This window comes from Canis lupus, chromosome 33 (assembly GCF_011100685.1).
Source record: "Canis lupus familiaris isolate Mischka breed German Shepherd chromosome 33, alternate assembly UU_Cfam_GSD_1.0, whole genome shotgun sequence".
Taxonomy (NCBI): Eukaryota; Metazoa; Chordata; class Mammalia; order Carnivora; family Canidae; genus Canis; species Canis lupus.
Genome location: NC_049254.1, coordinates 3042299 through 3069731, shown reverse-complemented (window position 1 = coordinate 3069731; position 27433 = coordinate 3042299). Strand labels below are relative to the sequence as shown.

Sequence of the window (27433 nt, the reverse complement as noted above, 5' to 3'; positions counted from 1 at the left end):
ACAAAATGAAATGTCAAACTAATGAATGGAAGGATATTTGCAAATCATACATCCAATAAAGGATTGATATCCAAAATATATAAAGAATTTGCACAATTTAATATCATAAAAACAAAACAACCTGATTAAAAAATGGGGAGAGGGGATCCCTGGGTAGCGCAGCGGTTTAGCACCTGCCTTCGGCCCAGGGCGCGATCCTGGAGACCCGGAATTGAATCCCACGTCGGGCTCCCGGTGCATGGAGCCTGCTTCTCCCTCTGCCTATGTCTCTGCCTCTCTCTCTCTCTCTGTGACTATCATAAATAAATAAAAATTTTTAAAAAATGGGGAGAGGACTGGAATAGATATTTTTTCAAAGAAACCATACAGATAGCCAATAGACACATGGAAAAATGCTCAACGGCACTAATAAGGAAAAGCGTATCATTATCTCACTGAGATATTACCTCTCCCCTCTCAGATTGACCTTTATCAAAAAGACAAAAAGTAACAAGTGCTGGAAAGAATGTGGAGAAGAGAAAACCCTCATATATCCTTTGTAGCAACGTAAATTGATTCAGCTACTATGGAAAACAGTACTTCAAAAAAAATTAAAAATAAAACTACCATATAATTCAGCAATTCATCTGGACATTTCTACAAAGGACATAAAAACACCAATCCCAAAAGGTATTGCACCCTTATGTTCATAGCAGCATTATTTACAATAGCTTAGGTATAGAAACAACCTAATTGTGCATCTATAGACCAACGGATGAGGAAGATTTGGGGGGTCTGTGTGTGTGTAGAGAATAGGATATTAGGCAGGCGTAAAAAAGAAGAGTTTTGCTATTGGAGACAACATGTCTAGACCTAGAGGGTATTTCTGCTCAGTGAAATAAGTCAAACAGACAAAAGACAAATACTGTATGATTTCAGTTGTTTGTGGAATCTAAAAATAAAACAAGACAGAAACAGATTCATAGATACAGGAAACTATTGGTTACCAGAAGCTGGGGGATGGGCAAAATAGGTAAAGAGGGTTAAGAGGTACAAACTTCAGTTTTAAAATAAAGAAATCAAGGGGATATAATATACAGCATAGGGAATATAGTCAACGAGGGCATAACTGTATGGCGGCAGATGGTAACTAGACTTATGGAGATCATTTCATCGTGTCTAAAAATACTGACTTACTATGTATGATATAGTATTGCTATAAAATAGGATATTATAGGTCATCATACTTCAATAGAAAATAGAAAGTGACTGGAAATTATAATCTTATTCTGGGCAAATGAAAACTGCTATGGGTTTCTTTTTAAAATAGATTTTGCAGAGGCTCCTGGGTAGCACAGTTGGTGAAGCATCTGACTGTTGGTTTTGGCTCAGATCATGATCCTGGTGTCATGCGATGCACCCCACATGGGGCTCCACACCCAGCACAAAATCTACTTGGGATTCTCCCTCTTTCAGTTCCCCTCCTGCTCATGCTCTCTCTCCTTCTCTCTCCAATAAATAAATAAATCTTAAAAAAAAATAGATTTTGTAAATGCACACCATGACAGTGGGGGGAAAAAAGGGAACAAAACCCATGAGGTTATTCTGAGATTATGTATAACATATACAAAAGATCAGCATCAACCAATACAGTTTTATGACACCAAACATGATGTTTTCTTTTAATTAATAAAATGTTAAAAAGTTAGCTCCTTATATTGATAAGTATAGTCTATGTAATAAAATAAATGTAATTTTCTTCTGCCTCAAAGAGTGGCATTCATTCAAAGAAAAAGAAATGACAAGACGTCCATCTCTTGTCTCCCTTCCTTCCCATCTCCTGCTCCTCTTCTGCCCCCCATGGACTGAACTCTTGGTAGAGTTCAATGAGGTCGGCAACATTGAGAGGTTTCTCCTCAAGGAAGGTGCCGTAGAAGGCCTCAATATCTCGTGGAGTCCTCCTGTCTTCTTCTGTCACCATGTTAGTAGCCAAACTGTTACAGCCATGTCTCTTCACCACAACCAAATCTGCGGATATAGTTTTCCCTTTGGTGGGAAGCTCATAGATGATGATGAAAGAAACCTGCTGTACGTCATAGCCTTTGGCTAGCCCATCTGTGGAAATCAATATCCTGCTAGAGCCAGAGTGGAACTACCTCATGGTAACATCTCATCCCTTCTGGTCTGTATCTCCATGCCTGATGGACATGGTGAAGTCTTGGGTGTCCATCTTTTACTGAAAAGATGAGCCAATCAACCTTCTTTCTGGTGTTGATGAATCTAACTGCTGGAGCCATGATCAAGGTTTCATACAAGTCACACGATGGGTCCAGCTTCCACTTCTCTCGTTCCATATTGATACAGGACGGGCCAATACCCTCCTTAGAGTCAACTCCTCTTTTTTTTTTTTTTTTTTGACTAGAATCTGAATGGGGTCCCTCATGAACTTTTTGGTCACCTCAGGCACTTCAGAAGATATTTTAGGTGACAGTAATAACCACCTGGGTGTTGCTATTGAGCTTTGGGGATATGTCATAGATCTAGTCCTGAATCTGTGGCTTAATGTTTCATCAGCTTCTCCAGTACAAACATCTTGATATATTTTGGAGACAGGAATCCCCAGTTTAGCATGTCAAACACACAATCTGGGGTACCCATGATGGTATAGGGAGCTTCCACCTGCAGATTCTGTACCTGAGCACATGCATTGGTCCCCTCAGTGCAGGCATGGCAGGAGGCACCCCAGGAGTCTCCTAACGCCATGATACTTTCTGTATCTGCTGAGCCAACACTCTAGTGGGTGCCAGGCCTGAGGCCTTTGTAGCCTTTAGATCCAAATCAATCTGTTGCAGAATTGATATGGCAAAAGTGGCTGTATTCCCAGTCCCAGATGGAGCTTGAATGATCACTTAACAACCTTGATCAAGGAAGAATGGCTCATCGCTGGGTGGTAGAAGGCTTCTCAAAACCACAGGCATAGATGCCATGGAGAAGGGACTCAGAGAGGTTCATGTCATCAAAGTTGTCAACAATCTCATTCCAGTTATTCTTGATGATGCCTTCGGGCTCCATCCCATCAGGGCCATTGTCTCTGGATCAGAAACCCTGACTCAAACACATGATCCTTAGAAACTCAAATCAACATAGTTCTTAATATTGAATTGAAGGAAAATAAAAACAGAAAACATACATGCCTTATAATAGAGGGCAGAGTATTGTTAAACATTCTTACTTACATTGCTCACATAAATTTGTTAAAACTTTGTACAAATAATCAATTCCATGTTCTCATGCCAACTGAAGGTTGATCCATATATTCTCCTTAAACACTAATTTTCATCTCAGTAACATTTTTCTCATAATTTTCATCTCAGGAACATTTTTCTCATAGTCTCCATCGGATTCTTTTTAAATGTTTTACTAAAATTATAGATGACAAAATTATACACAAATCATATTTCACTGACTGTGAAGATTCAACTCTTCTTAATTTAGGAACATATATTTTTCTTTATCGGTGAACTAATTTTTAAAATAACTTTTGCCCAGATGCCCATGTAGCATGTAATTATTGACTTGTAAGAACTATTAAAATTGTCACTTTGTAGCAGACATTTTGAATATGTTTTCTTTATGTATTACATAAGCATGGCAAAATTTCAACATTACAAATGTATATGTAACACATTGTACCAGTTCCCTCAATAAAGGCAAATGTGTTTATAAAATAATGATGCGTATTTTCAGAAATGAAAAGTATGTTTACACCCCCCCCACACACACACCTATTTATCTATTGAGGCATCTCTCTAGACATAACTATTGATAGAGGTTGAATATAAAATAGTTTCCTAAATTATATACTTTCATATAATTTTTTTTCAATTTATAATAAATTTTTATTATTTTAAATATGTACTGATGTGGACAAATTACATTACTATTAGGAACAACAAAATATTCATTCTTGGGTGCCTAGCTGGCTCAGTCAGGTAAGCATTATGGGACTTTTGATTTTGGTTCAGGGTCTTGGACTTGGCCTCAGGTCAGACTCTGTGCTCAGCAGGAGTTCCATTTGAGATTCTCTCTCTCCCTCTGCCCCTCTCTCTAAAATAAATAAATAAATCTTTAAAAAATATTTTATTCTTGATATGTTATATTTCTATAAATTATTTAAATAGCTTACAGGCATTTGAGTAATACTATTCAAGAATATGCTACTACAAATATGTCTGCAATATATTGAAATAAGTAGTAATTGTTTAAAAAAAAAAAAAAGGAGGGAGGGGCAGCCCGGGTGGCTCAGCAGTTTAGCGCTGACTTCAGGCCAGGGCCTGATCCTGGAGACCCAGGATCGAGTCCCACTTCAGGCTCCCTGCATGGAGCCTGCTTCTCCCTCTGCCTGTGTCTCTGCCTCTCTCTCTCTGTCTCTCATAAATAAATAAATAAATAAAAAATTTTTTAAGGGTTTTGGGGGATGCCTGGGTGACTCAGTGATTGAGCATCTGCCTTCACCTCAAGGCATGATCCCTAAGTCCTGGGATCGAGTCCCATGTTGGGCTCCCTGCATGGAGCCTGCTTCTCCCTCTGCCTGTGTCTCTGCTTCTCTCTTTCTGCGTCTCTCATGAATAAATAAATAACATCTTTTTAAAATTAAATAAATAAATGTTTTGGTTAAAAAATTAAACTACAATCTAGATGAAAACAATAGCAAGGTTTTGTGTTATGGTCTGTGTATATATGTATGTGTACTTATGGGAAAAAAGGTTAAAAAAAAAAAGATGAAATTAAATAGGTTCTAATCTCCAGAGACTAAAACTGATCATATTAAACTTCAGTTTTTATTAGAAAATTTAAGTTTAATGTTATCAGTTAAATATGTACATAAAATAATAAGGAAATTTTAGAGTAGAATATGTAGTTTTAAATATTTAAAAATAAATAAATATTTTACAAAATGAAACAAAGAAAACAAAAATCACCAAAATGTAGGTTATAGCATGTGTAAAACAAGCAAATAAAATAATGACAGGACAACATAAAACAAAAATATGAAATATATTTAAATTAATTAAAATCCAGTATGTATATGAGGGTTTTAAGCTTACTGATTAAAAGACACTACCTTCCTACTGGAATCTTACTGTCTCCTCTCTATGACTGTATTTTTTGCACAGGATTTTTTTTTAAATGATACAAAAACTTAAAAAATAAACAGAGTGGAAAGATTGACTAAGTATATATGCCAAAATTAAAGTGGATATCATATTATTCGTGCTGGAAGAACTAATCAAGTTTTTAAGATGTATAGCATTGAAAAAAAGCAGAACACTTATATATATATATATATATGATTTCTTACACAAATTGCCAACCCCATTCCTGTATCCTTTTGATATGAACACATTCATATTTGATCAGTTCCTTGTGTGCATTTTTCATTTTCTCTATTTTTCCTGTTCTCAGACTTGGAAACAGCTATTTCTTCAAGTCTCACCTCTTCATTATATTGGAGAATGGTTTTTAGAATCAAAATCTGGGTGCTATGTGTACACATTACTCTTGGGAGGTCACTGTTTCTAGATTATTTCAGTAGCAAAAACCTATGGAATATATACAATTTAAACTACAACTTACAGTCTTATTTCTAACTCGAATTAAGCAATAAGGTTTTTGTTTATTTTATTTAGTACTCTAAAAGTACTAAAAGCTATAAAAACTTTATCTTAATACTTTTATGCTATAAAAACTGGTTTGAAATAAATTTAATATATTTACATACTTTTTTATAAACATACGTTATGGAATAATTTTAAATTCATTTATAATACATTTAATGCAGTTTAAAAGAATGTACTTTAATGTAGCTTAAAATTACATTGTCAACATTATTACTAACAATAAACCTATTATGCATTTTTACTGAAAATGTACCAAAAGTGCATTTATAGTTCATTTTGTTTATATACATATATATACATATATTTAAATCCATATAGAGAACTGTGTTAAAGTTACTTGAACTGTTATCAATTTAACGTAGAGTTAGATTTTTCTAATGTTTGTATTTAATTTTGCATTTATTTTTCCTACTTTTTTCCTAAGATTTACTTTATATTTACTTTAGAGACAGCCAGTGAGGGAGCGGGCACAGGGGGAAGGACAGAGGGATGGGAAGAGAGAATCCCCAGGCAGATTCCCCACTGAGCACAGAGCTCGACACAGGACTTGAATTTATATAATGATTTGTATATTATTTTAATTTATATTTATATAACACATAATAATATAACTCACAGATGATTATTAGAATTAAATGAGATTATATACAATGTGTAGAAAATAGTCTGAACTATAAGAAATGGTCAATGTTAGAGCTTATTTGCATAGCTGTTACATTAGTTCTTATTAAAGCACTCCATGAACTCTGTTACTAGTAGCCAGAAAGCTGTACAGTAATTTCATGTTAGAATTTAGATTACATAACTATGAAAATGTTTATGACAAGAATTTTACCGTAACATAATAAGATGCAAATTTGCAGATAGTGTTCAATGTAAAAATAAGAGAATATTAAAGGAACATGGAGTATTAGTGATATTGAAAGTTCTGTGATAGGAAAAATAATTGTGATATACCTCATGTGTGTACTTTAACACATTATATTTTATTTAAATAGATATTTATAATAAAATAGTAAATAAGGAAATAAAACCCAGAAAATCACACTGTATTTTCAAATAACGGGCTTAGGAAGTAATTCATCCTTTTTCTCCAAAATGCAAACACATTTGTAAAAACTTAAACTATCACTTATTAAGAACATAAAAGTGATCTGCAGATTTTACTTAACAACTTATGCAGAACTCCATACTTTGAAGGAGCATCTAAAGCCTTCTCAAATGAAATATCAAGGTTAACTGTTTAAGCCATCTAAGCCATCCCCTCCTTGCTGACTGCACAATATTTATCTTGACAGATGTCAGCTTTATAATGCTTGTGAGAAGTTTGTGGCTTTCATTACCTGGATTTACAATAGTGTGCAACAGAGGCTTAAATTGCACTATGAGCCATGACAGCTGGCAAAAACATGCCAGAGGATGACTTTGTCAAGCCTAGAGAGCTCAAGAGAAGCTTAGAAGAGTCAATGAAAAACATAAAAGTAGAAGAGCCTAGAGACAAAAAAAAAAAAAATAAAAGACAAAGAAAAAGAAGAGGACAGCTAAGTCTCCAGATGCCTGAAACCATTCACAATATAAGTAGGGTGTGTATTCACTGTATGTGTGTTCCGTGGATTGATGTCTATATTTTATCCTTCTATGTTTTTATACCTATATTTTATAAATTGGTTTGATTTGCCTCAATTTGATTGTGAATTTGCCAATAAAGAAAGAGACACTCTGTCTCTTAGATAATTCCCATGAAAATAAAATATTTGAATACCATCTTTCAGTTAGCCTTTGCCTCTTAGAAATCTAAAGAAGAATGAAGGCCATCATTTATACTATTTATATCATTTATAGGAAACTGTAGGTTTAAGAAATAAAGGTTATTCCATGAAGTAGAGAGGCAAAAGCAAATTATAAAGTAGAGTTCATTTCTCTAATTTGAAGACAATCAGAATATCCTCCTGTGGTTGTCACTGAAAGATTCTCATTAAAAATAAACTGGCAGTAAAAGTAAATCTACCTATATTGACTTTGGGTACAAAGCAACAGTGTGCTTAAAACAGATATGACATTAAACGTGTATATTGCCCTGGGTAACATTGACATTTTCACAATATTAATTCTGCCAATCCATGAGCATGGAATATTTTTCCATCTCTTTGTGTCTTCCTCAATTTCTTTCAGAAGTGTTCTATAGTTTTGAGGGTATAGATCCTTTACATCTTTGGTTAGGTTTATTCCTAGGTATCTTATGCTTTTGGGTGCAATTGTAAATGGGATTGACTCCTTAATTTCTCTTTCTTCAGTCTCATTGTTAGTGTATAGAAATGCCACTGACTTCTGGGCATTGATTTTGTATCCTGCCACGCTACCGAATTGCTGTATGAGTTCTAGCAATCTTGGGGTGGAGACTTTTGGGTTTTCTATGTAGAGTATCATGTCATCGGCGAAGAGGGAGAGTTTGACTTCTTCTTTGCCAATTTGAATGCCTTTAATGTCTTTTTGTTGTCTGATTGCTGAGGCTAGGACTTCCAGTACTATGTTGAACAGCAGTGGTGAGAGTGGACATCCCTGTCTTGTTCCTGATCTTAGGGGAAAGGCTCCTAGTGCTTCCCCATTGAGAATGATATTTGCTGTGGGCTTTTCATAGATGGCTTTTAAGATGTCTAGGAATGTTCCCTCCATGGACTTTCTTCAGAGAGTTAGAACAAATTATTTTAAGATTTATGTGGAATCAGAAAAGACCCCGAATAGCCAGGGGAATTTTAAAAAAGAAAACCATATCTGGGGGCATCACAATGCCAGATTTCAGGTTGTACTACAAAGCTGTGGTCATCAAGACAGTGTGGTACTGGCACAAAAACAGACACATAGATCAGTGGAACAGAATAGAGAATCCAGAAGTGGACCCTGAACTTTATGGGCAACTAATATTCGATAAAGGAGGAAAGACTATCCATTGGAAGAAAGACAGTCTCTTCAATAAATGGTGCTGGGAAAATTGGACATCCACATGCAGAAGAATGAAACTAGACCACTCTCTTTCACCATACACAAAGATAAACTCAAAATGGATGAAAGATCTAAATGTGAGACAAGATTCCATCAAAATCCTAGAGAAGAACACAGGCAACACCCTTTTTGAACTCGGCCATAGTAACTTCTTGCAAGATACATCCACGAAGGCAAAAGAAACAAAAGCAAAAATGAACTATTGGGACTTCATCAAGATAAGAAGCTTCTGCACAGCAAAGGATACAGTCAACAAAACTCAAAGACAACCTACAGAATGGGAGAAGATATTTGCAAATGACATATCAGATAAAGGGCTAGTTTCCAAGATCTATAAAGAACTTATTAAACTCAACACCAAAGAAACAAACAATCCAATCATGAAATGGGCAAAAGACATGAACAGAAATCTCACAGAGGAAGACATAGACATGGCCAACATGCATATGAGAAAATGTTCTGCATCACTTGCCATCAGGGAAATACAAATCAAAACTACAATGAGATACCACCTCACACCAGTGAGAATGGGGAAAATTAACAAGGCAGGAAACAACAAATGTTGGAGAGGATGCGGAGAAAAGGGAACCCTCTTACACTGTTGGTGGGAATGTGAACTGGTGCAGCCACTCTGGAAAACTGTGTGGAGGTTCCTCAAACAGTTAAAAATATACCTGCCCTACGACCCAGCAATTGCACTGTTGGGGATTTACCCCAAAGATACAAATGCAATGAAACGCCGGGACACCTGCACCCCGATGTTTATAGCAGCAATGGCCACGATAGCCAAACTGTGGAAGGAGCCTCGGTGTCCAACGAAAGATGAATGGATAAAGAAGATGTGGTTTATGTATACAATGGAATATTACTCAGCTATTAGAAATGACAAATACCCACCATTTGCTTCAACGTGGATGGAACTGGAGGGTATTATGCTGAGTGAAGTAAGTCAAGTCGGAGAAGGACACACATTATATGGTCTCATTCATTTGAGGAATATAAATAATAGTGAAAGGGAATATAAGGGAAGGGAGAAGAAATGTGTGGGGAATATCAGAAAGGGAGACAGAACGTAAAGACTGCTAACTCTGGGAAACGAACTAGGGGTGGTAGAAGGGGAGGAGGGCGGGGGGTGGGAGTGAATGGGTGACGGGCACTGGGTGTTATTCTGTATGTTAGTAAATTGAACACCAATAAAAAATAAATTAAAAAAAAACAGATATGACATTGTTTTCTCTTTAAATTTAATTGAAAACAATCTAAAATATTATGACATGATACTAAAATAAATGGAACTCTCATACATCTTGTAAGCACAGTCATGAACAGTTATAGAACAAACGTTTCACTTAGTTTTTGGTTCCTTTGAGAGTCATTAGAAGCAACTACTATTGGTATTACTTCGTTTTTCTCTCCCAATGAACATACTCAGATGTACTTTTTGAGGTTTATTAATGTATCAGATGCTTTATATTTATTCACAAGTGTCAGGAGCATAATATAAAGCAAAAGGATTATTTTTTAAATATATTGGCATTCTACCTGTGTAGTTGAAAAATGGAGTAAACATAGATATAGGAGTGGTATAGGGATTTTTATACTTTGTGATAGAAACTATATGTAAATAAAATAATTGGAGATAATTATAACAACACATAAGAATTAGTACCAAAGGAGACGAGACCTGAACATATGCACAAAGCTAAGGAAAATGAAGACAGCCTTGGTATTAGTCGGCGTTCTCCAGAGAGACACAGAACCAATGGGATGTATGCACAGATCTAGGAAGAGAGAAGAGGGGTGAGGGGAGAAGAGATTTTAAGGGAATGGGCTCCTACAATTGTAGAAGCCAGTAGGCCAGAGACGGAGATAAGAGCTGATAATGCAGTTTGAGTCTTAAGACACTCAAGAGGCAGAAGTAATCCCTCTTTCTCAGGTGACGTCAGTCTTTTTTGTGTTAAGAATGTCAAGTGACTGGATGAGGCCCGCCCATGCTACTGGAGAGTAATTTGCTTTACTTGAAGGTAAAAGGAATTAAATGTTAATCTGAGCAGAAAATACCATCATGACAACATCTGAGTGGTATTCAACCAAATATCCAGGTTCTTTGGCCAATTTGACACATAAAATTAACCATCACACTCTGTCCTTGGGTTGCTTTTTTCTGTTCATTGGTTGGTTGATTCTTGAACTAATTAATGAAAGAGTTTGCAAGTAAAAGAAATTCGGTAGGTCACTACTCACTGTTTCTTACCTATCCGTAGTATACTTAGTAACCTATCTTGAAGTTGAACTCTTCATGATTATTTCACCTCAAGATATAACTAATCAAATCAAGGACACAGCACTAATTTTCACAAATATACTTAATGCTGTGATCTTTAGGACACTACATTAATGAGAAGTAACATAGACATTATTCTGAAAGTTTTATTTCTTTTCTTAGTCATGACATTATACCATAAACCCTAATTGTATTATTAGGACAATCCCATAAAAAGATACCATTCTTTTTTCTCTGCTAATAAAAATATACTATTTCTTTCCCTGTTGAAAATTGTCATTAATTATGAAGGGGATTTTCCAAGGATGTCTATATATCAAAAAATATTGCTCAAAAACTATGAAAATCAAAGTTAAAACAATTGGTTGAAAAACTCACTTTAAAAATTTAGGGACATCCAATTGATAATTGAATGGATAAAGAAGGTATGTATGTGTGTATACATTTATATTTGTAAATATAAATATATATAATATATATATTATATATAAAGCCATAATAAAGAAGGAGATCTTATCATTTGTAACAACATACATGGACCTAGAGGGTGTCATGCTATGTGAAATAACTGAGAAAGATAAATACCATACAATTTCACTTATATGTGGGATCTTAAAACAATAAAACAAACAAAAAGCAGAAACAGGCCCATAAATACAAAGAAAACTTGATGGCTGCCTGAGGAGAGAGTGGGAGGGATGTGCAGAATGGATGATGGGGAGTAGGAGAGAACTGCTTTCAATTAGGAAATGAATAAATCATGGGATAAATGGTTCAGCACAGGGAATACAGTCAATAGTACTTTCATAGCATTGTATGGTGGCAGATAGGAGCTACCCTTGCGGTGAGCATAACATATTCAGCTTTGTCAAGTCACTATATTATATTCCCAATGCTAATGTAATGTGAGTCAGCCATACTTCAACTAAAAAATAAAAACTTACAGAAAAAGGAAAAAATAGGGATATTTATATATGATTAAGATGTCAAAACCATTAGCAACTAGCCTCTTTTAATAACTATAATAACTATTTTCGAATAATGCACGATAGGCAGAGCAACACTGTTATCACTAAAATAAGGAAAAACTGTAAGATGGCTCCATAAGCTCAGTTTTATGTCCGAAGATACTTTCTGGAGTGTGACAAGTCCAAATGGAGCCGAAAATCACACTGAGTTGAAACCAAAGCGATCAGTATTATGTTATTGAGGCTACTGTCTTAATGGGGCAAAAACTGAGGAAGAAATTATACAATGATAGGGCTCTAGGAATATGCACAGGAGTTGTCTTGGCTGTAGCTAAATATTAAGCTGAGATGTTATAGGAGGAGATTCTGCAAGACTAACCACTCCACAACCAAAGGGGAAAAAAAAAGAAAGAGAAAAGGAAAAAAGGAAAAAAAAAAAAGAAAGAAAGAAAAAGAAATAAAACTACCAAAGAAGAGCTATTGTAGAGATGTGAGCTAAAGAATTACTTGGGTTCAAAAAAAAAAAAAAAAAAAAAAAGAATTACTTGGGTTCAAAGTAGATGCTAGATGTTCAAATTCCCATGAGCTAGAGTGGAGAGATCTCATTTTACACCCCAGGCTTTCAGTCAACTCCCAGAAAAGCAATACATTAAGAAGAGACACATATCCCTAGAAAAAGTAACCCCAGACTCATCTCAGCAAAATCTAAAAATAAGCTCAAAACAACCAAGCTCATCTACAAATTAATCAACTACCTGCCAGAATAAAACTTCTTTTAAGAGAACAAAAGCCAAACATTAATAATCTAACACATGCAATGTTCAGTACAAAATGGCAAATTAATTAATTTAAAAAGAAGAGAACACCAATCAAAATACACAAACTCAGAATAAGCATGACCGGGTTTTGCTGACATGGATTTAAAAATACATTTTACAACTATGCTTAAGGATTCACAGGCAAGGGAATTAAAGAAAAAAATGGAGGACTTCAATCCAATCAATCAAGTGTATAAGAAAGAGAACCAAATATAAATTACTGGGCTAGAAACATATTTATATAGGGCTAAACAATAAGTTCTCTTGAAAATATGACCTTTAGATGAACTATTTCAGAATTACAAACTGAACTTGATACCACTTGAAATAAAAACTATCTAAAAAAATAGGAAAAAAGACTTTAAAAAATCAAGGCATCAGTGAATTTAGCCAATAACAAGAACTCGATCATATATGTATTAACATTCCCACATGAATAGGTAGAAATATTAGTGCAGAAGTAAAAGATATTTAAAGAAATAATGGACGATATTTTTTTCAAATTTTGTGAAATCTATGACCCTATGATTTGAGCTGCTCAACAAACTCTAATCAGGATTAACAGAAACAAAACAAAAACACATAGGGAGATCACAATCATATTACTAAGAATTGATAATAGAATATATTAAACACAATCCAAATAAGAATGAGACATTACACGCCAGGAACAAAAATAAGGAATATCAGTAACTTCTCAGAAGAAACAATGCAAGCCAGAAGACTATGTTTTAAAGACCAAAGGAAGAGAGGATCATCAAAATGTTTCCTTATGCAGTAATAAATATGCTTCAGAAGTGAAAAGAACATCCACATCTTTTAGAGAAAGAAGGAAAGCTGACAAAATTTGTAACTAGGAAACTTTGAAGAGGAAATATTTCATTTAAAAAATATTTATTTTAGAGAATTAGTATGGAAGCAGGGAAGGAGTGGAAGGAGGGGGAGAGAGAGAGAGAGAGAGACAGACAGACTCCTCAACCGGACCCCTCCTCTGAGCTCAGCGCTGAGATCATGACCTGAGCAGAAATCAAGAGTCAGATGCTCCACTGACTGAGCCACTTAGGTGACCCGAGAAAATACTTGAAAGGGAGTTTTTAATCCAGAAGGAATATACAATATAGAAATATGGTTGTAGAAAAAATATGAACACTATTAATGGATCTCTTAAAAATGATAGTGATATATTGTGGGCTTTAATATATGTAGAGATAAAATACATGCAGATCTTCAAAAGAAGAAATAGGCAAATGGATGGATGCTCTTGAAAGGTTTTCATATTCTATCTGAAGGAATATAATATTAATTTTATGTAGACTGTGATAAGTTTTGTTTGAAAACTGTAATTCTTAGAGCCAATACCTAAATAAAGTGATACAACTAGTACAAGATTAAGTAGAATATTTAAAATAAATTTAATTCTAAAGGAAGCAGAAATAGAAAAAAAAAGACAAACATAAAGTTGGTAAAGTTAAATATACTGATAATTATTTTAAATTTAAATGGATTGTATACTTCAATAAAATATAGAAGTGTTTTATTTGGATCCAAAAGCAAGACTAACCTATATGTTATTTATAATAATTTTATTTTATTTTATTTTATTTTATTTTATTTTTTTTTAGAAATATACTATTTAGATTACATTTTAAGTTTTTTTTTTTTTTTAAGACTTTATTTATTCATGAGAGACACAGAGAGAGGCATAGATAGAGGCAGAAGGAAAAGCAGGCTCCATGCAGGGATCCCATTGTGGGACTCAATCCCAGGACTCCAGGATCACAACCTGAGTCAAAGGCAGATGCTCAACCACTGAGCCACCCAGGTGTCCCATAATATTTGCATTTTAAATATAAAAACAGGCAATGACTAACAAAAAAGGAGAGGAGAACAAAACCCAGCAAGTATGAATAGAAAGTTACCAGGAATATATTACTGCTTATATTATCAGACAGGAGAAACTGGCAACACCAAGAAAAGTTTCCACAGATAGGACAGATAGATAGTTTCACTCTTCTGCACGGGGCCATCCAGTTTACCCAGTACCATTTATTGAAGAGACTGTCCCTTTTCCAGTGGATCTTCTTTCCTGTTTTGTCAAAGATGAGTTGACCATAGAGTTGAGGGCCCATTTCTGGGTTCTCTATTCTGTTCCATTGATCTGTGTGTCTGTTTCTGTGCCAGGACCACACTGTCTTGATGGTCACAGCTTTGTAGGATAGCTTGAAATCTGCCATTGGTATGCCCCCAAGTTTGGTTTTCTTTTTCAACATTTCTTTGGCTATTCAGAGTGTTTTCTGATCCGATAAAAATTTTAGGATTACTTTTTCCAATTCTGTGAAATAAGTTGATGGTATTTTGATAGGGATTGCATCAAATGTGTCGATTGCCCTGGGTAGCATAGAGATTTTAACTATATTTGTTCTTCCAATCCGGGAGCAGGGAACATTCCTCTACTTTGTTGCATCTTCTTCAAATTCTGTTATGAGTGTTGTATAGCTTTCTGAGTACAGATCCTTTGCCTCTCTGATTAGGTTTATTCCTAGGTATCTTATGGTTTGGGGTGCAATTGTAAATGGGATCAATTCCTTGATTACTCTTCCTTCTTATTGTTAATGTAAGGAAATGCAACTGATTTCTGTGCATTGATTTTATATCCTGACACTTTGCTGAATTCCTGTATGAGTTCTAGCAATTTTGGGGTAGAATCTTTGGGGTTTTCCATATAGAATATTATGTCATCTGTGAAGAGTGAGAGTTGGACTCCTTTGCTGATTTGAATGCCTTTTATTTCTTTTTGTTGTCTTATGGCTGAGGCTAGGACTTCTAGTGCTATGTTGAATAAAAGTGCTGAGAGTGGACGTTCCAGTCATGTTCCTGATCGTAGGAGAAAGGCTCTAAGTTTTTCCCCATTGGGAATGAAATTTGCTGTGGGCTTTTCATTTATGGCTTTTATGATATTGAAGTTGTTTCTTCTATCCCTACACTCTGAAGAGTTTTAATCAGGAATGGAAGCTGTACTTTGTCAGTTGCTTTATCTGCATCTATTGAGAGGATCATATGGTTCTTCTTCTTTCTTTTATTAATATGATCTATCATGTTGATTGATTTCTGGATATTGAACCACCCTTGCAGCCTGGGAATAAATCCCACTTGGTTGTGGTGAATAATCCTCTTAAGGTACTGTTGGATCTGATTGGCTAGTATTTTGGTGAGAATTTTTGCCTCTATGTTCATCAGGGATATTGGTCTGTAATTCTCCTTTTTGGTGGGGTCTTTGTCTGGTTTTGGGATCAAGGTCATACTGGCCTCATAAAACAAGTTTGGAAGTTTTCCTTCCATCTCTAATTTTTGAAAGAGCTTCAGAAGAATAGATATTTATTCTTCTTTGAACATTTGGTAGAATTCCTCTGGGAAGCCATCTGGCCCTGGACTCTTATTAGTTGGGAGGTTTTTGATGACTGCTTCAATTTCCTTGCTGGTTATGGGTCTGTTCAGGTTTTCTATTTCTTCCTGATTCAGTTTTGGTAGTTTATACATCTCTAGGGATGCATCTATTTCTTACAGATTGTCTAATTTTTTTGGCATATAGTTGCTCATCATATGTTCTTATAATTGAGTTCTTCAGTGTTAGTTGTGATCTCTCCTCTTTCATTCATGATTTTATTTTTTGGGGTCCTCTTTTCTTTTTGATAAATCTGGCCAGACATATGTTAATCTTATTAATTCTTTCAACGAAGCAGCTCTTAGTTTCACTGATCTGTTCTTCTGTTCTTTTGGTTCCTATTTTACTGATTTCTGCTCTAATCTTTATTACTTCTCTTCTCCTGGTGGGTTTAGCTTTTTTTTTTTGGCTGTTCTGTTGCCAGCTCCTTTAAGTGTAAGATTGTGTTGTATATTTGAGATCTTTCTTGTTTCTTGAGGAAGGCTTGTATTACTATATACATCCTTCTGAGGACTGCCTTTTCTGCATCCCAAGGATTTTGAGAAGTTTTATTTTCATTTTCATTTGTTTCCATGAATTTTTTAATTCTTCTCTAATTTCTAATGGTTGACGCATTCATTCTTGAGTAGGATGCTCTTTAACCTCCATGCATTTGAGTTCTTTCCAAATTTCCTCTTGTGAATGAGCCAAGTTTCAAAGCATTGTGCTCTGAAAATGTGCAGGGAATGATCCCAGTCTTTTGGTACCAGTTGAGACCTGTTTTGTGACCCAGTATCTATGATCTATCCTGGAGAATGTTCCATGTGCACTCGAGAAGAATGTGTATTCTGTTTCTTTAGGATGGAATGCTCTGAATATATCTGTGAGGTACATCTCGTGCAGTGTGTCATTCAAGGCCCTTATTTCCCTATTCTTAGATGACCTGTCCATTGCAGTGAGTGAGGTGTTAAAGTTCCCTACTATTTTTGTATTATTATTGATGTGTTTCTTTGATTTTTTTTATTAATTGGGTTCACCCCTGTTAAGGGCATAAATATTTATGATTGTTAAGTCTTGTTGGATAGACCCTTTAATTATGATATAGTGTCCTTCCTCATCTCTTATTACCATCTTTGGTTTAAAAGACAGTAATTTGTCTGAATAAGGATTGCCACTCCAGCTTTCTTTTGATGTCCATTAACATAATAAACGGTTTTCTACCCCCTCCAATAAATGATACCTAAACAACTGAATACCTCTATGTACAAAAAAATAAAAACATTTCCTCCAAATAAAAGATATGCAAACAATTTTGAATAGACCATTCACAAAAGACAAAGGGAGATTGACAAATAGCCAATAGGCACATGAAAATGTGTTCAACATTAGTCACTCAGAATTTCAAATTCAAGCCATAATGAGATAACACTACCAAAGTACTAGATTTGCTAAAATCAGAATGCTTGACAATACCTGGTGTTGGCAAGGAAATAGAAGAAAAAGAACCATCAGAGATTTCTGATTGAAATGCTCAATGATACACCCATCATCAGCTTGTTAATAAACATATTGTGATACCCTAATTTCACAGAATACTACTCAGCGGCAAAAACAAACATATTTACATTGAAAAACTCGGATGAATTTCAGAAATCATGCTACATCAAAAAAAAATCAACCACAAACAAGAAAACATTACCATATAATTTACACAAAATTATAGAAAAAGCAATATTCTAAGGACCAAAAGGTGATCAGTGGTTCCCAGCAGTGAGGAAGGAAGGACAGAGGAAGCAGAGACCACAAAGGAGCCCAAGATATATTTTAGTTGGTTGGTCATATCATTCAGAAGCTGAAATTATGCCTCTTGCTTTGCAAGAATGGAAGCTCACTCTTGTCCATGTCTATCTTTTCTGTTTCCATATCACCTTCATGTACAATGGCTACTGATATGCTTCCACTCCTAATAGCAACTGCATCTTCTTATCAAAGGTCCTGCCCATAAGCTGCCTAATCACATTTTACCTGCTTTAACAGATGGGTCAGCCAGCATCCCCTCAGCCTTTTGTAACCCAGTGACTGACAAATGCGTCAGCTCCTCTCTATCTTGTCAAAGCCACTCTGAATTGTTTCTTACACTGTTTCAAGAGATCTCTGCACAAGGAAACTAAAATTTTCCTACAGAGGACTTTATCTTTAACCTTGCCTCGGATGAACAATTTCCTAGCTCTCCTTCTGATTTTCACTAGAAACCTCTTAATACATTACTTATATGAAAATGTTTAGCCTTGGATTTCCATTGATATAACCCAACCTGAGAAAAAGAAGACATTCTTTGGTACAATTCATGAGTCTCACAAGTTGTAAGAAGAAAATCCAATTAGACTCAGATAACGTTTAAAATAAAAATGAATTGTGTTGGTAGAAGTGCCCCTGGACTGTCAAGATTCTCATGATCTCTTATAAGTCTTTTTCCCTTATGTCATCCTGTATTTTCTTCTATTGCAGAAGAAAAACTTCTTCTACACAATATATGGGGAGATAGGGAAGGAGAAGCAAATGCATCACCACCAGGGAATATCTGAAACCAACTCTGTTTGCAAGTTCGAACGTGACAGTGAAGGACTTTATTACTCAGCTGCTGTATTTTAGGGAGCTAAAGTTAATGTTTCTGTGTTTGTTTTAAATATTGCTTTCTCTTTCTAATGTATTTCAATAGAAAAATACATATTGAGATACACTTCAGCTACTGGCTTCTTTGAAAGACAGGGAACATGCTGCATTGTGTATGGCAGGCATTTATTAAATATTTGATAATTTCTTGTTGAATTATGGTAAAAAGTAGTTTAAAAGAAAAAAAAATGAAAATCCTTTAGTAGAAATCTGTTAAGTGAAAAGATGTCCGTAGTGTTTAGAAACAAATGCAGGCAGCCCTGGGGGGCTCAGCGGTTTAGCGGCACCTTCAGCCCAAGGCCTGACCCTGGAGACCCGGTCGAGTCCCATGTCGGGCTCCCTGCATGGAGCCTGCTTCTCCCTTTGCCTGTGTCTCTGCCTCTCTCTCTGTGTGTCTCTCATGAATAAATAAATAAAATCTTTAAAAAATGCATTTTACATGATTCTTAGGTTGTAGAATCCAAGTTTTTCTAATCCATGTGTAGGCACTGATCTTCATTGAGAAGAGAATAGCAAGAAAGCAACAACGAGTTGATTTTTACTTGGTTGTTTGATTTCATTTTGTACAAAAACAGTGTATTTGAGTGTTTTTACTTCAACTTATTATGGGGCAGACTATCAACATAGAATATTGTAGAGACTTTTGGGGTTAAAAAGCATGAAACAGGGTTACCTGGGTGGCTTAGTGGTTGAGCATCTGCCTTTGGCTCAGGTCGTGATCCCAGGTTCCTGGGATCAAATCCCACATCAGGCTCCCTGCAGGGAGCCTGCTTCTCACTCTGCCTGTGTCTCTGCCTTTCTTTGTGTTTCTCATGAATAAATAAATAAAATATATTTTTTAAAAAAGCATGACACATCTGTATTATATAAAATGTATATCTGTTGAAATTTTTGTCTATCACATTCATATTTTTATTAGTAAATGTTTCATAAGGTTTTTAAATAATTATTTTCTATTAAGAGGGTAATCAACTGAACAACGGAAAAAAGGGAAAATGTTGAAATACCTCTATTTAGAAGAAATTATAAACAGTAGAGCTATCTCTTTAAAGTAATACTGACTATAAATTTTCTTCTCCACTACTGGGATTATGATTAGAAATATACACCAGATGCTTATGAGGTTTTCTGTAATGGCATCAAAATCCATAACCACAAAAAATGATTATCAATATTGTGAAATAATCCCTGAATGACCTAATGTGATGTTGAACTATGTGATGTCTTGGAGGCATATAATTATGAAGATGCTGTTCATGACAATAATGATAATAGCCAATGAGGGAAAAAGTAGGGAAGGAAAAGGTAGCAGTGAAGAATGAAGTGGGGAAGGGAGGATGAAGAGAAAATGTAGGAAATGTGGTGAAAGAGGATGTAGAAACTAGGTGTGGGGGGAAGAAAAGAAAAAATATTTCTTTATTAATTTTATTAAAATTAGTGGAACATTTTAGTAGCTACTTTATTCATCCTTAAGGATTTAGAAAATTACCTTTAATTTCACTCAGTACTTTTCTTGATTTCTTTGTATATGAGGATATGAGGGTTTTTTTAAGTAAGGAATAAGACAATGTATTTAATAATTAAGATTCTAGTTCTAAAATGTGTCTTGTGATAAATATCAATATATATATCTGTATCTATATATAATATGCATACATTTAGTTAGATAGCCTTATATATTTTTATCCATATGCATAAATATGTGCATTATATAGACATTGAATTAATCAATTTTCTTTCTATAATAAACTACATTTTACTTCAATAAAATTAAAAAAATCTCATGTAATTTTGCACACATTTTTTGAAAGAACTATATTATCTGCCATGAACATTGGATTTGGTAGCTCTTTTCTCATTAGTCTCACACATAGACAGTATATGACTTCACCCTTAGCAGTCTGTATAATGCTTGTTATTGCTTTTGACATTGATAATCAGCAAGTTAATTTCTTGGGAGTATAGACAACATGTGCCAATACACACTCAGGGAATAAAGGGCATATCCTGAGGTGGCATTACAGGGAAAGTATTTGAAAATTAAGTCAAACTTGAAGTAAGTGGTACCAGGAAAGTAATGCAAATTGAAAAGTGATAAAAAGCCTCATGAATGGCTACTTTGCAAGATAAATGCACAACTAAACTAGCATGAGACACAAATATGCATTAGAAGACCGAATTTCCCATGAAATATGTAAAATGTCTGTTACTTTTTGGGCTGGCTTCTAAGAGTTCATTAAATCTTTAGAGAGATCATTCTATTCTCCTCGCATAGTTCAATGACATGAAGGACAAGGAATGCTGGGTATGCAGATGATAATTAAAAAAATGTTGTCAGTGTTCAACATTCTAAACTTCCAAGCTAGACACAAAGTTTAAAGATTCTCAGAACCTGGGGATTCTTCCTCAGCAAAAGTTTTGCATTATTTTTCAGATAAAGAACAAAAAGGTAACTCAAACAAACCATCGAGGTATTGATTACTGTATCTACTAGGCCAAAGACCTTGCTGCAGTTGGGCCTACACTGCAAATTGTTCTGTTCTTCCTAGGAAACCTTGTGGGTTAGTGTGGAGTCTCCAAAATAGCTGAATAAGCAAAATGCATGTTCCTGTTCACTTCTTCCAAGTCCTTTTTATCAAATTCAGGTTATGCTCCCAGTGACCTACTTCCTCCCAGGTAATTTGTCTCAAGGATGAGATTTTTTCCCTCAATTAAACAAATGTAAAACTATCAGAAATTAAAAACTTGTTTAATTAGATTATGTCACAAAGTACAGATTTAATTTTACCATTTAAAATAAACTATTTTGGGATGCCTGGGTGGCTCAGCAGTTGAGTGTCTGCCTTCAGCTCAGGGCGTATCCCAGGGTCCTAGGATCGAGTCCTGCATGGGACTCCTCACAGGGAGCCTGCTTCTCCCTCTATCTGTGTCTCTGCCTCTCTCTCTCTCTCTGTCTCTCATGGATAAATAAATAAAATCTTTAAGGAAAATACCAAACTATTTTAATTCTATAAATCTTGAATGTTAATACAGACTTGCTTTTTGCTAAGGATGATAGTAATACTTGCATGTAACACCTCTTGTTTTTCTTATATAGTAAGCCAAAATATACTATCTAATTTTAAATATCATAGCAAATTAAAATTCTATCAATCGTTTTTTTTTTTCTCCTAGAAGATAATAAAGATTATTCTACTTGTAGTTTAGAAGAAAGTTTGTGTCATTTTAAATCCAACTCTGGGGCAGAAAAAGTAGTCAGAAAAGTTTAACAATTAGTTTAAAAAATGCACTGAACCAAAAATTATACAAAAATAAAGGACTAATATGTAGAAAGAATTGCTTATTTGAAAAAATATAAAACTATAGATATTCTATAAATTGTCAAAGGACCCTACCTGCAAAAAATAAAATTATGAACTGTGATAGAGATTAGACATTAATTTCTTATAAAATCAAATTAAAAAAAACGTATGGAGGTGATTTGCCCAGAATATATAATAAACCTGTATATGCACAGCCACACATTAAAGCCAAATTTACTCATGAGACTAATGGGGGAAAAAAGGAAAACCTTGGCTACACTTGTTTTAATGATAAAACATTCTGGATAATTGAAATATTTAGAAAAAATTGACAGGTAGTATCATTCATGCAGCACTCACAAATGCATGCATAATAAATGCCAAGCAGTAAAACAACTAAGTAATTATGTGCAGAGCAATTTGAATAGTATGATGTTCAGTAAAAGAGAAGTGCAGAAAACCTATATTTTTAAAATATCCATTCATAATGAAAATACTGAGATTCTTTTAAACTAACTTTGCTACTTTCCGAATTCCATTTTTATGTGTTGTCTATTTAAATGGCCTATACACAACTTACTCTCAAAATGTTATTAACTTATTATCAGAAAGTAATTTATTATTTCATAAAGCATGCAAGTTGTGCTTATGATCTACATTAACACAGCTAATGTTAAATAGCTAGTTGTATGATAGCAATAGTGCTATTAAAATATGTTGATACACAAAGTACTCATTAAATTTTCTAATATTTGTGTAAGGTAAGTCTATTATATGAGTTATACAAAGACACAAAATATCATATCCCTAAGTTATTTTACCAATCAAATTTCTGAGGTAGCATTGCAAATCAGCTTTGGTACTTAGAAAATTGAATATAAATGCTCTCCTTCAGGCCTTTTGTAATCAAAGAAACAGAGTAACAGACAGTTCAAAGATTGAGTCTACAAAATATATTTTCTAGAAATTATTATTTCGAGACTCGCAATGATATGAACACTTATACCATCCAGTACATTTTGTGTTTTTGTGCCATGTCCTTAACAGTGTTATTTTCATGAAATATAAAGATTTTGTATGTTGTTGAACATGTGGTACCATTAAATGCTTAAAAATAACATATAATGATTGTTCCTATCCTTTGCCAAACACGTGGATAAAAATTTTAAAAGTACAGTTAATCATGCAACTGTTATTAAGCAGGTGGCAATTTGGCATCGTGAAGATAAACCATCTGGTTGATTGACTAAAATTTCGAACTTGTCATAGATCTCCATAGCATATAAATGTGTCAAAGATTCTTAACATTAAAAAAATAGCTTTACAGTCATATTTTAAAATCTAGTGATGCATATAGTATAGGATTTTATAAAAGCTTTTAAAATACTTAATGTTTGCCAGGTTTGAGATTTTTCCCTTGTTATTTTGCACATATGATTTCTTAAAAAATGGACAGCTGGTTTTCTATAATTGTATTCTATGCACATTTAATTCCTCTTCACTTTGTGCTTTTAGCTTGACCCATATGCATTAGTGGCCACCTTGGTGTTAAAAGAGTTATACAGTTTCAATGACTGATTACTATCCCACTAAACAGAGAATTTAAACTTAATGTATCTTAAAATATATATTCTTTTGTATTCTAAAAAAGACCTTTTATTTCTATGATTTAATACATCTAATTTTAAAATAATATATATTATATATACATTTATGCATGTAAAATGTTACATGCATACATTTATGATATGTATATGTTACATATATGACATGTATTTCGTGTAATATATATTACATGCATAATAGTTATATTGTATATATACCAAATATATATATAATAAATGTGTGTGTAAAATCACTATCAAAATTCTGAGAAATTAAAGAGAATCAAGAAACTATAAGCTAGCAGCAACAAATATGAGAAATAACCACAATTAAATTTCTGTAAATATACACTCAAACAAGGTTTTGTTTGCATATATATGCACATGTGCACATCCGATCATGTATTTCAATTTTGAACTTTCAAAATTCTAGCCAAAATTGAATTTCAGAATTTCAGATTTCTTCCAAGTTTTTAACTTCATTAACTTATAGTATTAGTTTCAGCAGAATTTACTTTTTTACTTACGATTTTAAGGTTATTTTGGAGTAGTAATTTCTTTGGAAACATGTTTTTTTTTCACCTATAAAGGGAAATATACAACTTAATATTTGTAGGTAGCCATAGAACATTTAAAAATATTTTTAAGTACTTTGCATATTAGTTACAGGAATAATGGAGGCAGAACTTATAATGTCAAAGTAAAATGGACTTTTCACATAATATATATATTTCAATTTAGAAAACACTTTCCTCCCTTTACCAATTATCTGCATTTTCTTTAAAGGTTTTATTTATTTATTCATGAGAGACACAGAGAGAAAGGCAGAGACACAGGCAGAGGGAGAAGCAGGCTCCATGCAGGGAGCCTGACGCGGGACTCCATCCCGGGTCTCCAGGATCATGCCCTGGGCTGAAGCCGGCGCTAAACCGCTGAGTCACACAGGCATCCGATTATTTTCATATTTTAAGTATGTGCCATTCTTCTCCAATGAAGTATATATTCTTTCAGATGAGAAATAAATTATGTCTCATTCATCTTTGCATTTCTTTGTAAAGTGTATATAAGTTGGTGAAATTTTTATTGAATTAAAGAATACTACTCTGATCTAGCCATTGGATTTATGTGCAGATGAGAGTGGGATACATTCTATTTCTCTTATTATTTCAAGTATATCCATGAGTACCTGTTTTTGGCACCACATCTGTTTGTTTTTATTGTGGAACTAACAGAATTGTCTCTGTTTATACTATTTTGCTAATCCTACTATGTCTGTTTTTAAATAGTGAATAATTGTTACTTTTAACAGTATTTTTAAATAGTGGATATTTGCTGTTTAGTTGTTATTGATAAAAATCAAAGGACACTAATTTACTAAAAGTAAGATAGCATTAGAAGTCAAGGAAGATGGTGGAGTCGGGGGATCTTGAGCTTACTTCCTCCCACAGGCATACTGAAGTTACAACTGCATATAATGTAACTCACTCTGAAAATGACCTGAAGATTAGCAGAACAGCACTTCCACCTCTTTTTTTTTTTTTTTTTTTTTTCTTTTTTTTTTTCATTTTTTTTTTCTTTTTCACTTCCACCTCTAAAGACATAAACAAAAAGCAACAGTGAGAAGGCTAGGAGGGGCACAGACATGATTGGGAAACCAACCCCCTGTGCAGTGACCCACAGCAGGAGATATATCGCAAACACGGAGATTCTCCTTGAGGAGCAAGAGTATCCAGACCTACATCAGGGCTGGACACTCCACCTTGGGGATCTGCACCAGGAAGATAAGCCTACAAGTCCCATAATGTCTGGCTTTGAAAATCAATGGGGCTTAACTTCATGAAACTGAGGTTTATAAGAAACTCATACTCTGCTCTTAATGGGCCAGCGCACTATATCACTTGATCTGAGACCCAGCACAGAGGCAGACATTTCAGAGCCTGGGTTGTAGGTGAAGGCCATTTGTTGACTAATTTTAAGATGTGCTGGATGGGCAAGGAACTGTAAGAATTTTCTCCAGGAATGGAAGTTGGACACCATTTTCTTGCCTTCCTTTCAGCTGCTTAATTGGCCCAGGGATGGTGGAACCCATTCTCACACTTCCATTTACATGCTACTTGCCCATCCTAGTACTACTGTGCAAACCAGCCCATATAGGCAAACATATCTTTGCAAAGTGCAACACACCCAGTGGGCAGCAACAGTTAGAACCAGCATCCCCCTGCCAGTGACTACTACCCCCACTATACCCAGTGGAAAGCTCTGGCCAGAACCAGTGCCACTACAAAGCACATTCCACATTAGGAAGGGGGTTACAGTTCTACCAACCTACACATCTGCCAACAGCTGCAGCCAGGCCTTTCAGCTAGCTGTTTCAGGAGATGATCCTACCCATCAACATGCCTGACACCAGCTACAGGTGGGCCTCTAGGAGCTATGCTGGTCACCAGTCCTGCCCACCAGTTTTCCCAAAGTTGTCACCACTCATCATTATACCTGGTCAGGCTGGAGGCCAACCCCACACACCAGCATGCCTGCTACAGTTACCTCTGGGCCTCTTAGCCAGCTGTGCCAGTGGTGCCAACCAGTGTGCATGCAATAGTCACAACCAGCCATTGCAGCCCATGAGGCTGGGCCCAGACCTACACAGCAGCATACATGTGCAACAGTCACAGCCCAGTTATAACAGGAGGTATTCAAGCCTACACACAAGGCATTCCTAGAGCACCTGATTCTGGTAACCAGGGAAAATGGTACTACCAGGCCCCATAGGATGCTTTATACATAAGGGACACTATCTTCAAGATCAGGAGAAAATAGCTGACCTATATAATACATAGAAACAAATACAGAGAGACAAAATAAGGAGACAGAAAAATATGTTTCAAACAAAAGAACAGAAAAAAAAATCTCAGGAAAACTAAATAAAATAGCGATAACCAAAATATTTGATAAAGAGTTCAAAGTAAGTGTCATAAAAAAGGTCAAGAGTGGATGTGGATTTGAAAGAAGAGTGGGTAAACTCGGTATGAACTTCAACAAAGAAAACAAAAATATATAAAAAATAACTAATCGGAGTTGAAAAATACAATAACTAAAATGAAAACACACTGGATGGATTCAACACTAGATTAGAGGATGCAGAAAAATGGATTTGTGATCTGGAAGACCTGGAAAGCAACCAAACTGAATAACAAAAATGAAAAAATAATTTTAAAAATGAAGATAAACTAAGGGATTTCTAGGACAACATCAGCATACTAACATTCACATTTAAGGCATCCCAGAAGAAAAAAAGAGAGAGAAAGGCAGAAAACTTGTTTGAAGATAGAATAGCTGAAAACTTTCCTAATTTGGGGAAGGAAACTGGCATTTAACAGGAGCACAGTGAGCTCAAAATGAGATATATGCAAGGAGGTCCACACCCAGATACACAATAGTTAAAATGTCAAAGTTTAAAATAAAAAAAATTAAAAAAGAATTTTAAAAGCAGTAAGAGAAAAAAACCAATGTGTTATTTACATAAGGGAAACTCCCTAAAGCTCTCAGCTGACTGTTCAGAAGAAACTTTGCAGGCCAGGTAGAAAGTGGCATGATACATTCTAAGTGCTGAAAGGAAAAAAAAACAAAACCCAAAAACATAAACAAAACTAAACCAAAAATACCCTCTACCTGGCAAGGTTATCATTCAGAATTGAACAAAAGA

General features: G+C 34.8%; 1 pseudogene; it reads right to left on the bottom strand.

The window, feature by feature from the left end:
* Positions 1-1759: 1759 nt before the first annotated feature.
* Positions 1760-26343, bottom strand: LOC487937 (annotated as a pseudogene).
* Between the last annotated feature and the right edge of the window lie 1090 nt (positions 26344-27433).